Source organism: Hypomesus transpacificus, chromosome 21, assembly GCF_021917145.1.
Source record: "Hypomesus transpacificus isolate Combined female chromosome 21, fHypTra1, whole genome shotgun sequence".
Lineage (NCBI taxonomy): Eukaryota > Metazoa > Chordata > Actinopteri > Osmeriformes > Osmeridae > Hypomesus > Hypomesus transpacificus.
This window is the reverse complement of record NC_061080.1, coordinates 2,378,063-2,391,879: the sequence shown is the minus strand read 5'-3', so window position 1 is coordinate 2,391,879 and position 13,817 is coordinate 2,378,063. Positions and strand designations below refer to the sequence as shown.

General features: G+C 43.6%; 1 long non-coding RNA gene across 2 annotated transcripts; it reads left to right on the top strand.

Moving 5' to 3' along the window:
* The first annotated feature begins 3,130 nt into the window (after window positions 1–3,130).
* LOC124483578 lies at window positions 3,131–13,097 on the top strand. Of its 2 annotated transcripts, none has more exons than XR_006957873.1 (3): window positions 3,131–3,230; window positions 5,702–5,877; window positions 12,974–13,097. It is a non-coding gene; the product is annotated as an uncharacterized LOC124483578 (long non-coding RNA). The 2 variants fall into 2 exon arrangements; XR_006957874.1 differs by lacking the exon at window positions 3,131–3,230 and adding an exon at window positions 3,745–3,845.
* The last annotated feature ends 720 nt before the right edge of the window (window positions 13,098–13,817 follow it).

Sequence of the window (13,817 nt, the reverse complement as noted above, 5' to 3'; positions counted from 1 at the left end):
ACAAGAAATACTGGGTCAAGACTAGTTTTATGGGCCGTGTCTGGGTGTTAACAAGTATACAGGGGCAGCTCTCTTGTTAGCCCGTAGCCCCAGGCACCACTGACACTCATTTACACAAGAAGACATCTCTATAGGCTCATGTTCTCTTGTGTTGTGGGGACTAGGTGACACATTAGCAGTACACTTTAATGACACATTGTTGCTTTGACGGAAATTAGGTTATTGGTTAGGAGTACATTGTTGGATTGTATAGAATGTATCTTGAGAGATCAGATAAAAAAAAAAATCCAGATCAAACGATCTGTCAGTTTCTTTACTTTTAAAGAAATCATAAGATAGAACTCTTTGTGCTAAAATCATCTTTTGACACTAACAATTAGGTTGAATTAGACAACCTGACATCCATATCCTTCATTTGGTTGCAATTACTCTGCGTTCCGCTTGTCTGAAACCTCACAGGGGATAAATATAATGTAGGATGTGCTGGAGAGAAGAATGGAACCATTGTCTCAACACTGCAGGCCCTGTCATTGAATATTGGCTGGGGAATAAAGAGAGGGATTCATGACGGTGTCTTGAGTCATATGGACTCGCTCTGTTTCGCCACCTGTTTCAGGGCTTCAGTGAGCCCTCTGGTAGGACAGAACGGCCCAGGTAGGACTCTAAACCATGTTTACTAGATTCAAAGGAACACTTCTCATGTTTGGACAAGCACGTGCATGTTTTTTGCTCTAACCCCTTCAATACAACAACCCCTGCCTCACTTCTCTCTTTCTAGCACTCTGACGCTTGACACATGCTCTCTCTCTCTCTCTCTCTCTCTCTCTCTCTCTCTCTCTCTCTCTCTCTCTCTCTCTCTCTCTCTCTCTCTCTCTCTCTCTCTCTCTCTCTCTCTCTCTCTCTCTCCCTTTCCCTCTCCCCCTCTCTCTCTCTCTCTCTCTCTCTCTCTTCTCACACACACACACACACACACACACACACACACACACACACAATCTAATATCGTGGATACATCATGGATGTATTCATTGGCTTTTAATAGCCCTGTGAATCATCCACATTGGGGTCACACAGAACCCCTGCATTCTCGTCTCTCTGGCCGTCTTCAGCACGCCCCTGCGACCTCATCGTTAATGAACCATGAATCTCACACCCTGTGCGACTGACCCGGTCTTTCCCCGCAAGGTCGAGACACGCTGATATGATGTCCCGGCCTCACAATACTCCACTGTCTGTCCCTCGTGCCCCACAGGAAATGGGGCCCATTGTCCTTGTGGGAGGAAGGGGCCTGAACCGGACCAGGAGCATGTTGGGATTGATGGAGACACTGCTGTAAATTATTTATGGCAGCCTCCCGATTGGAGACAGTGTGGTTGTGTGTTCAATGGCTGTGCAATGGATGGCACTGGAATTGTTGGAAAAACATCAAACCACATTGGAGAGAATTGCCCCATTGTCAATGTTGGGGCTCCTTTAAAGCATATGGACAGTTAAGGTTCAGGGATTCTAATGTAAGGCTGCCTTGTTTCTGCAAAGTGTAAATGCAAGAATGACATTGGCCCGTGTAAATTTGGAATGTGCAGATCTATAATTGAGTTTGAAACATGTATTGCGTTGTCAGTCTTTATATCTATGGTTATGGTTCATCTGCCAGCGCCCAACAGAATTAGCTTAACATGAAAACTGTTACTGTCACTGTTTATTCAGCTGTTTTCAGTGTTACAAATACAATTTCTCACTTGTTCCACTAGAGGGCAACAGTGACACACCGGGTAAAATAATGTGATGCTGTTTCTGCTTAGTCCTGTTGGATTCAATTTTGTAATCATGATAACTATGTTGAGATGTACTGAAATGACAAACATGAGAATTGGATGATTTATAATCGCAAGTACAATTAAACACACAATATTAACATGTAAGTCTTCCTGAAATACCAGAACAGTGTAAACAAGCACAAAAATGTATATGTGAGGTTGACGTGTGTGTGTGTGTGACAGCACGTGAGTGTTGGCCGCAGGGTCAGGAGGACACATTCACAGGCGGGCTCGGTTCTTGGCTCTGGAAATGAAAATAGCCCTGCATCTGCTTCAGCCCAATGTAGGCGTCTTAAGTCGTGTGTGACGATCTAGATATAGACCGGGAGGGAGCTCCAAACCGAGGTTTAGCAGATTTTTTCAATGGCTTGGTGTACTACGGATGAGACCTCCAGCTCATCAGGGTTCCCACAATTGGAAAAAAGAGGCTAATTTCTGAAAAGGGGACTTGGCATGTTTTGAATGTTCCATATAGAACTCTTTTTAGGCCTGGAGAGGTTTATCAAAACTCCTTTTGAGATCCAAAAGAACCCTTTTGGGTTCTTAGCAGCATTTTACAGGACTGACAATGGTTCTATTTGAAACTTGTAGTTCCACGTCAAACCTTTTTTTCTCTCCGAAAAGGTTGTTCCAGTGTTTAATATGGTTATCTTGAGGAAAGGTTATATACTACAGTACATGGAAAGCATAAAGCATGCTTAGTTGCTTGATTACAGCTGTGACCTGGTCTCCTTTCACCCACATAACAGAAGACTCATGTCAGATAGGACAACCGAAAATATACACATGGGTAGTGGGATCTGAATTCTCTGACTAAAATACTTTGTGTCATGTGCCCCATGTGCTGGTATAAAATGCATGTGGGCTGAACATAGCTGTGAGGAAAGTAGCAGTTTGATATTCAGACATTGGGGTCAAATGGTAACATTAGGATCTCATGCGAAAAAAACAGCTTTTTTATTATAATTATACAAGATGACGCTTCCAAAGAATGGTCTCCTCTTTGAGAACTCTTGTAATATTCAAATATTCAACTAACCCATTTGTAGGCTATAGGCCTATCTGAACACACCAAAATGTTTACTTTATTTGAAAGTATCTGCAGTTTAGAAATTCACATTTATTACATGCATTGAGATCCTACGCTAAGCAATTAAAATAATTTCACGTACAGTTTCAATACTGCATATCAACATTGTTATTTTATGTTGTAAAACTTAACTACAGTAGTTCTGTAGTTCACATGCAGGCCAGAGGTTCAAGCTTTGTTGCATCAGGAACTACAGGTTCCACAATGCTTTGCTTCCAAGATGACCAAATGGAAGAGCCAGACCGAACCACTTGGTTTGACAGTTCGAAGTTTGTCGGAAAAGTTCTACAACGACCTTGAAGAATCCACATAAAAGTCACATTGTAAGTTTCAATTGTCACTCATAGTAATGTAGCTATGGTGTCATTTTTGTCATCGCTAAAGTTTCCATGTTTTTCTAAATATTTGTTAGCCGGGGAAAGCTTCCATGGGCTACAGGGTGGGACGATAGGCTCCCTGTCCATTTGTTGTGGAAATTCATAGCGTGTCCTCTACTTACATTTACATTTAGTAATTTGAACTTCAGCAAACTAAAACAATGAGTTGTTGTCCGGTTGGTGTTTCAAAAAGTTAAAAGTTAGTGTGTTTAATTTGTTGTACATTATATTTACAAAACAGAATTCAGAAAGGTGTAACTTTTTAGGTTTTGACAGATGGTAAGGGGATCTTTATTTATGTATTTTTTGGTAGGGGATCATAATGAAAACATGTTTTTTGTTTTGTGCTATCCTAATTGACAGTTCATTTCATGGTCTTGTCTATTCTGCATTTCACAGGATGTTACATGAAACAGCTGCATGGGCTTTATGCCTGGATAGACAAAACATGTCAGATTAGCCTACTTAATAATTTATCAAAAAACGACAACTTCAGGCTTACTCGAATCGTCCTGATTAATTAAATTACCACAGGGACTATGAACACGGTTCTGCATAGATGTAAATATTACAGTAGCCCACAACAGTGTTTGACACACAGAGAACGTTTGAGAATGCATGCCTACTGGTAATACTGTTAGGTTGTTACATTCTCATTTATATGACCCTAGTTTGTTATTGCCGCATGGTTAAAGTTGTTTACAGTCATCTTAAAGGTAAAATGTGCTCATATCGTAGTGGCATTCTCTTATTTATCATACGTTTGATTAAAACCTTAATTATGAAGGTTTTCTTTACTCCAACAACAGATAATGGCTAGTGGTGTTTCTGTTGGTTTACTCATAATAAGCCATTATAATAGTATTGCTAACATGGAAGATGTGTTTCTCATCAATTATATTTCCCCCCCCCACAAGATTGACCTTTTAACTCAACCATTTGAATTGAGGTTGTTGCAGTTTGATGAGCTTGATGCATGCTATTTTTCCATAATTTCCCCAAATTAAGATTAAGGGTTTCAGATTAAATAACACAAGGTGCATCCTAGTTTGACATTTATCTCTGAGACAGGAGGTGGCAGTCTTTACTTCATTTTGAGGGCTCATGCAGAAATGTCCTTTTATGGAACTTCTCTCTCCATGAGTCACAATTACTTTATCACTGTCATTCCTTTATTTGGCTTTGCATGAGTAGCACATTTACAGCTTGTGATTTCAAGTTAAAAGTACTTATCTGTGCATATGTTATACACTTCTTCATTATGCGCCTTGATGATGATATAACAATGTATACATTGCATATCCGGTTCAGTCCACTTGCCTACACATGAAACAATGTTGTCCATTGTTTCATGTTAACGAATGCTCTGTGTATGTGCTCATTTCTTCTCTTTGGCCTAATTAAATTCTACAGTGGACAATTGTTATAGAAAATCTCTTAAAATCCGTATTAATGAGAATGCTAGGTTATAAACAGAAGTGCTTGTGACCCTACTAGTCACAAGCTTGCTGGCCACAGCATTTTATTACAGTCTAGGTCATGCCAATGATACATACTTGCTTTGAAGTATTTTGTATTAAATTACTGTACGATTTTGTGGTCGCATCCATCAAAATGACTTTGAAAAACCAAATGTGCAACAAAAACACTTGGTCTGGAATCACACAACTGCATAAACTGTTGAAGCAATTACTGTAGTCTTTTGAATTGGACGTTAACATAAAGATGAACTAGTATTAGCTTGGACAGAGACAGTCATTATCTTCTAATCAATAATCTAATCAAATTAGGAAACTGACTTGTGTCGAAAAGCACACTGCCCTATACTGTGATAACTGCTGAATGACTACCAGATACTGCACTTGAGAGTGCCTGGGATTTGCTTGCGATTTTGATTTTGCTTGTGGCTAATACAGGGAGTGAGGTGCTTTATTTGATTAATGCAAATGTCGAGAGAGAGAGAGAGAGAGAGAGAGAGAGAGAGAGAGAGAGAGAGAGAGAGAGAGAGAGAGAGAGAGAGAGAGAGAGAGAGAGAGAGAGAGAGAGAGAGAGAGAGAGAGAGAGAGAGAGAGAGAGAGAGAGAGAGAGAGAGAGAGAGAGAGAGAGAGAGAGAGAGAGAGAGGAGAGAGAGAGAGAGAGAGAGGAGAGAGAGAGGGAGAGAGAGAGAGAGGAGAGAGAGAGAGAGAGAGAGAGAAATCCTTGCCTGCAGCTGCAGTATGTCCGGGCGCACAAGCGCTGACTCACAGACTCCTTCCTCTCTCTTTCTCCCCCGTTTCTCTAAAACACACACCGTAAACACACCCTCTTTCTCTCTTCCACACAAACCCTATCAAATGTCCCTCCCCCATCCTCCCTTTCCTCTTCAACCACACCCCCCACGCTCTCGTCCTCACTCCCTCACTTCCTCTCGCTTTCAGCATCGGACACTACATGGGGACAAGGACTACACTAGCTGACAGGAGGAGCAACAGCAGAGGACATTGGATCTGACAAACACACACACACACACACATACACACACACACACTGAAGGAGAGACTGTCTGACAATAACGCCCCCTCAATGCAAGCATACGCCGGCGCAACAATTAACAGTAAGTGGTTAAAGGGCATCATTTCCATGAATCGCATTGTAATGTCGTTAGCATGGTGACTGTATATGCAATGTCAGCTTAGTTCAGGTGTAGCTCCTGCGCATGTTAGCGTTCGTCAGCTCATAAAGCCAGTACAGTGGCCCTAGTGTTTGGTCGCCTCCACTCCCTGCTACTTGGTCATGTCAATATGTGGGCGGACAGACACACCAAGTGACTGGAGGACTGCGTGTGTTTTGTGTGACAGTGGAAGCCTAATGAAAACATGGCAGACATGCGCTTGAATGGCCATCTATTCTATGGCACGTCCGTTTGTTTTGATGTGCACTTGTGTTCTGTGTACAGAACACAGAACTCGTTCTAGAGCCTGGCCAGGGGAGAAAAAAAGACCTCAACAGGAGATTTCGATGTAGGTCTGTCTTTTTTCCGGCCATGCCAACATGAGAATGGCATGTAACAGGTGTCATACGCAAGGGAGGTTTTGATAGTCTGGTGGGCTTGGTGCTCTCAGATGTCTCTTAGCTTGCCAGGCTGTTTCGTAGAGATGACCTGCAGGCCTTAAGGGCATTCCCTCTGACCTGGCTGACTGGTTGGCTAACTGGCTTTGTAGCTGTCTAGCTTTTTCGCCATGTGTTTGGCTGTTTGACTGGCTGGCTGCTTGACGGACTGGCTGACTGAGTTATCTGACTGACTAGTTGAGGAGCTAAAGGAGGAGAATCCCAGAGTCCAGAGTAGTGTAGGTGATTTCTTACTTCCTCAGTATGAATGAATACAGTAAAGACCTCCAATTGTGTCAAAGGAAAAACTGAAATTACTTCCAATTTAACTTCTACGATCTGATGCAACAGTTCAGTGATATTTAAGGAAAGGGCAGTAGCGACAACACGAAGTACTGAGTGTTTGCGTGTGTCAAAATGTGTGTGCATTTCTACTTTATGTAAATTATATACATTTTTCGTTTTCTTGCACCATCAAATCTTGCCAACAGAAGAGAGTTTTACTCAGTAATAGTGAAGGGGGAGTAACTCTTGGAAAGGAAAATGGTCATACACATTCAATTGTACCCAAACCTTTAAAGTTCCCTCTTTAGACTCAAATGGCTAATCACTGCATCCGTAAAAGTGATGAAATTACATTCCGTCAAAGCTTAATCTAACTGCATCCTAATGCCTAGTTGTGGACATCCATTGATTAGAATTAGCCCTTGAACGACACAGCCATTACAGCACAGTATGTGGTTCCCTATGCACTCCTCTCTCAGCAGCTGTGATCTTTGTAGCTTCACTTAGCCTGGTTTGGAAGTGCAGGCCTTTATGGATGTTAATCTGTAGCCTAGCTTAGCACATGCCCACCATCATTTACAAGAGGGGTGAGGGAGAGAAAGCGAGAGAGAAAGGGAGAGGTGAGAAAGAGACCGAATGCCAGGGAGAGAAGGTCAGAGAGAGGCTGGCTGGCAGAGACACAGTGAGCGTGATAGTGCGTGGTATTTACGGTTTTAGTATTTTAAGGACACTTTCTATTCACACCAGGTTTGGGTCCAGATATAGCTGCCCCAGTTGCCTCGGTTGCAGTGGTGGGCTGTAAAAATAACCCGCTTGTCTCTACGAACACATGTCCTCTTGACACTGCATTATTCTCTCTCTCTCTCTCTCTCTCTCTCTCTCTCTCTCTCTCTCTCTCTCTCTCTCTCTCTCTCTCTCTCCTTTCTCTCTCTCCTTTCTCTCTCTCTCTCTCTCCTTTCTCTCTCTCTCCTTTCTCTCTCTCTCCTTTCTCTCTCTCTTTCACTCGCTCTCTTTTTGTCTCATGTATTCCTTGTGTTGCAATGGGGTCTCTAAAACTTGCCGTCTGACAACTGCATTTTTGGAACCATGGATTCTTGTATTATATAACCTGTATTCTGTACACTTCTCTCACTATCGTTCTGTTTCCCTTAATCTCTTTCCCTCTCCCTCTCACACACATTATCTCTTTATTCCCTCACCCCAGCACATGCTTATTTGCTGTGGTGAACCTTTATCCCTTTGCTCATATCCTGTCTTTTGTCATGCCGGCCTTGTCCCATTGGTTTGTGCCTGATCAAAAAGAGGATCACAAACAAGAGTACTGCAAGCTCCTGCGCTCTTGCTCATGATATCATGTCAGTTATCAGGTTAGATCTTGTCGAGTCTGAGGTCTTTATTGTTATCTGCCTGTATACCCTCCAGTGGTGGTGTTTGCGTATGTAAATGACAACAAATAGACGTGATACGACACAGCCTAAAGTTCACCTTACAAAGTATAAAAACACCATGGTGTTTCGTTGAGAACCACGACTAGGTTGGGATAATCAAACGTCGTGGCAAACGTTCTACTCTTGCTGGTTAAACTTTAAAGTATAAAGTTATACTGTTTCATGTATATCCTGATGGGAATTTTCCGGAATAATGTGTCAGGACGTTCTCGACAAAATGTCGAATTTTTCCCCCTAAAATGTCACATGAAATGCCCATTGAGCTATTAATACGATATACATGAACTTGGTGTCACATGGCTGACCGTTGTTGAGCCTCGTTAGATTCCACTTTACAACAGTTCAGCGGTTGGTAGTGATCATTTATGGGAAGAACGAGTGACTGGGTTAACGATTAACCAGCCAGGATCCACTGTAGGCCAAGCCTATGGATACGGGCATAGAGTGACAACTTCCTGACCTTACCTTTTACCTCCTGCTTGGAACAGGGCTTGGACAAGCACGCTGGATGATGTCATAGAGAAAGTAGATTGTGCAATTGCCTTCAGGTCTTTGTGAGATCATGGCTACTGCTGACTGTGCTAAACGTTGGCTCGTGGTATAAGCTTTTAGGTAAATGAAAGATGTAGGGATTTGGTTTATTTATCAAAAATGTTACTCAATAAGAAAGTATAATTCTGGGAATGTTCTATCAGTTAGATTTTCTTATAATGAACACGGAAACACTGCAATTACTGCAAATTACAATTTGATGGAGGACTAAATGGGTCCCGCGACTCAAACACTACACAAACCACTTTTACCATCAGGACGTTTGTGTTTGAGTCTCATGGTGCATGTAAAAACCTTGCACCTGTGCGTCACTGTGCCTGCACCTTCCGTTGGCCCTTATGACCTGCATCAAACGACGCACACAGATGCTGCCAAGGAGACATGGTGAGCGTGCGGCAAGTCGCGTAGACACCGCGCATTGTTTGTGGAGTCAACCCTGTGGCCAGATACTTTACTGATACACCCAAGCTTATCTCTCCTAGACCACGAGACACGCACTGAGGTCATCCCATCCTTCCAGCTGTAGCAGACGAGGCTCCGACCCAAATAAAACTTCCACAGAATAGCTTTGACTTTTTCTCATTTTTTTTCCCACACGCATAGACCAATACAGATGATATAGCTTGTTTGGTGCGGGTGTAATACTCAAACAAGTTAGAACCGTCAAATCCACATTCGCAACAGGATATGGGCTAAATCTAAGATGTTCACTCAAAGGAATAAGGGTTCTATGTGTACTCGGTTGTTGTATACATGTATAGCATCTTTTGTTGTTGTATATCTTTAGCCTCAAGACAGTCATTCGTTTTTTAATTTCCATAGCTTTTATTCACTACAATAGCTGCTAACATTTCAGTCCAGTCGATATGCCCTCTTGACTATCTCCCAGTGGCCTTGAGCTCAACAGTGGTCATTGTGTGACACACTTGAAGAAAATTAGGTTGGTTACACCCCTTCCTTCCAGGTTTTTGGACGGGAGCCTTCTGGAAGGTTTTTTCAGCACCTCTTCATTGTTTGTAGTATAAGCTAGCTTGTGTGGAACTGGAACTCAATAGGTTGTTTTTACCTGGTATTCCCTGTTCTCCCGAAATCATTTCCCCGCTAATTTGTTTTATTTTTCACTCAAGATGTGTAGGTAAAAACAGAGTTGTATCAAGTCTGGTTTTCCCGTCTCTTTAATTTAGGCTTTCTTTATCTATGTCATTCATGATGCCCAAAAGCTGGACTCTACAGATAGGTTGACCAAGGTTCCCTTTTGTAAACATCTTAGATTTATCCCCTATTCTGTTTTGAATGTTGATTTGATGGTTCTAACTTGTTTGATGCGGGCATTGCAAAATACCCTCCACTCCATGAGCTGCAGTTCTTTCAGCTTCCAAAGAATTACCGTTATGGTTGCAAAAGGAGAATATATTGATTTATGTCTCCCAACGGTCATTTGGACCATTCAAGGACAAATGATTGTAGGTAATAAAACTACCATAAATGTTTCATCTCACAGTCATTACTTGGACTCCCGTGAACATCCCGTGAACAAACTGGTCACAGTCCTCCGGTTGCCGGGAGCGACGATGGGTTCAGAGTCCTAACCCCCCCCCCCCTCTCAACCTATTGGAGTGGAGATTTCTATAGAACTGACCCCCTCCCGCTCAGCCTCTATGCAAAGTCTGATTGGTTGTGCAATCTGGTTGTGACTTGATTAACTGTGACCTATTTGTGTCTTTTTTCTCTTTGCTCAAGGAGACACTCTCCTCCTTCCTCTGGCCCCTCTGTCTGTCCTCTCCCTCTTTACTCCTCCTCTTTCAGTCTCTCCAGCACCCTTTTCCGCTTTGCCTCCTTCTCTCTCTCTCTCTCTCTCTCTCTCTCTCTCTCTCTCTCTCTCTCTCTCTCTCCCTCTCTCTCTCTCTCTCTCTTTCTTTCTTTCTTTCTTTCTTTCATCTCTCTCTCTTTCCTGTGTGACTGTCCACATGTACACACCCCTCAGCCGGAGCCATTGTTTGCACTGAGCACTAAAGGCTCTCCAACCTGCCCTTGACCTTTCTGGAGTTTTCTGGAAGGTCAGGTTAGAGCGACACTGTCTGAGTTACAGAGTTACAACTTGTATCTTTCACAGGTGACTACTTAAGTTGAGTCTGCTGTTTGAATACATGTTTTGACTGTCATTTGTGGCACAGCTTTTGCTCGACTCACAGAGGATTTCATTGCGGATGGTTGATCAACTTTCATTTTGTTGTTTAGCCTGTTGCACTGTTCAAGGTAACATTTCATCCTGGTGTCCTGGAAGTAAGATGTTGACAACACGAGTGCAAAAAAATGACCCATTTATTCATTTAGCAGACGCTCTTATCCAGAGTGACTTACAGTTAGTACAGGGACATTCTTTCCGAGGCAAGTAGGGTGAAGTGCCTTGCCCAAGGACACAACGTCATTTTGCACGGCCAGGAATCGAACCAACAACCTTCTAATTTATAGCCCGACTCCCTAACTGCTCAGCCACCTGACCCCAAGTTATACATTAGGAGTTGAAGTGAGAGCAGTGCGGATGTTTGTGTATTTTCTCAGATGTGTGTGTTCGTGTGTGTGTCTTTTGTACAGACGTGTGTATGCTTTTTAAAAGTGCTTTGCTTTTTTATTGGCGGCTATTTCTATTCCATTTATAAGCCAGATTTTCTCACAGTATATATTTGACATTTTTGACATGTAGTCATTGGGCAGAGTTCCTTTTTCCATAACAACAGAGATAGTACAGTACACATAGTAAATACTGAGACTGCTGCATCGAGGATGATTACCTTCCTCAAAGGATCTTTATAATATGGATTCCTTTCATAAAAGAGCGATTCAAGCATACATTTAACTAGGGGTGGGAATCTTTTGGTACTTCAGGATTCAATTCGAATCGATTCATGGGATCACGATTCGATTGAACGATTCTTTGAAACTCGTGAATCGCTAAAAGACTGAATCGAATGTGAATGGATGTTTTCCCTCACCCCTACGTTTAACCCTTTTAGATATCACGGCTTGAGTGAAGGTTAATAAGAGCCAGAGACGATGCATGCGACCTGTCCCCTCGGATGGCTCTAAGTAGAGAGGATGGATGCATGGATGGATGGATGGATGGAGAGGCAGGCCAGAGTAATACACTTAGCCAGAATTGATTTAAGGGGTCGGTCCTGGAGGTGGGATGAAATCACATGAGGAGAAGAGGGGTGGAGAGAGAGAGAGGGGGGGGTTGAATGGGGGTCGTTGTCATTCTGTGTCGCATGTCCCCTTAGTGTGTGTGTGTGTGTGTGCGTGTGTGTGTGTGGAGTGTTACTCTTTTCATTGACTATAGTGCTGTGTCAGCAGAAGTATCATCTGTCTTTACTGAATGGCTGGCGATTGCAGCAAGAATATGCCTAAGCCTTGATACAGTGAACATGAATATTATTTACTGTCACCTAATACATTGATGTCCTGAGGAAGTACACTCTCCATTATACTCAAGCACTACACAGTATAATTCATGCCCTCTTCTCCCCAACCGTTTGTCCTTTAGCGTGACGTCTGGGGCCAGATTGGGTTACAGATCGATACCACCCCCAGCATATCCTGGGCCACACGTTCCTGAATATGATACGCCGGGGCCTTTTGTGTTTTTGTTCCCTCTATGAATGGGTTGGAATTAGCATCAGTGTTAGCATTAGCATCGCGTCATTTCCCTGTTCAGATGTGGTGCGCAAGCTGCCCCCTGCTGCACGGTTTGGTAGCTCTTTAGTCTCCAAATCATAAGCGGTGTGTTATGTTTCAGTAACCTGATCTGCCAACCCATGGGGCGTGGTAACTTGAGCTGTGGGACCCTCCACACAACAGCAGGGGGTTAGCCAAGCTAGTAGGAGATACAGGTGTAGTTCAAGTACCTATCGTTAAACATAGAGGTATGGGTAGGCTAAGGTGCAGCGCATTCAAAATGTTATTGTTCAATAAACTTTTACCAGCTCTCTATGTTGTTGAGTGTCCATGGCGTGACTTATTCACTCTGTAGCCAGGTAACGAGCGCATTGACATTTTTAGTTTTTCAACGGAATAAAAAATAAATAGTAAATAGTACAGGCAAAAATCGAATAATACTTAGTACTAGTCAATTGCAGAAGGGAAGGTTTGTTGCAAGATTGGTGTATTGGTCAAACAAACAATTTCAATGTCCGAGAAACGTATGAATCCAAGTGTAATGTAATCGCTATGGAATTCGATGTATCTGTTGAAATGTGCTTTTAGAATATTTGGAAATTCCATTCATCTCAATACTCCCCCCCCCTCTCCTCTCCTCTCCAGGCCAGCCTCAGTACCAGATGAGACCCTCTCCTGCACTGTCATCCTGAGCCTCCAGGGGGCCCCGGTCCCACGGCGGGACACCCACTCACCTGGCCCACCTTCACCCTGAACCCCCCATCCCCAGTCAAGCTGTCCCACCCTCCTCCGCCTCCCTCCCTCTCTCCTCCTCCTCCTCCTCCTCACCACCCCTTCCCCTGGCCTCCGCTGGACCCCCGGTCCCCCTTCTCCCTCCATGGGGGGCAAGGGGAGGAGGCGTCAGGCGGGCTGGTTTGGGACCCCCTGCCCCTCTACCCAGCTTCCAAGGGGGACCCCCAGGATAGAGAAGATAAGGGGTGCCATGATGCGTCCACCCTCACTGGTAGGTCACAGTAAACTGATCAACGACATGTTGACAAGTCTTACTCTGTAATAGTGTAGTAGATAGTTCATTTGAGTGCTTTGACTCTGCTACATATCCCTGTATTTCCATGTGTCACCTGTAGAGGGCAGCAGAGACCTATAGATGTCAGACCAGGCATGGGATAATGAGTGAAGTCTGACTCTTGGTTCATCTATTTTTACCTTCCCCCCTACCACACCCATGCACAATTGAACACCCTCAAACACAAACTCTTCTTTCCCCCCCAGACCTCTGCTCAGACCTGTCTGAGGTGGAGATAGTGAGTCTCCTGTCGGAAGGCGTGCCCAACTACACGCTCCGGGCCGACTGTCTGTTTGGATACGACCACGACGACTGGCTCCACACGCCTCTGCTGCCCCCGGAGGTCACCCTGGGACTCACATACGAGCAGATCGATGAGACGTTCAAGTACTTCCGTGAGTCGAACGCCGCCGTGCCGTGTTG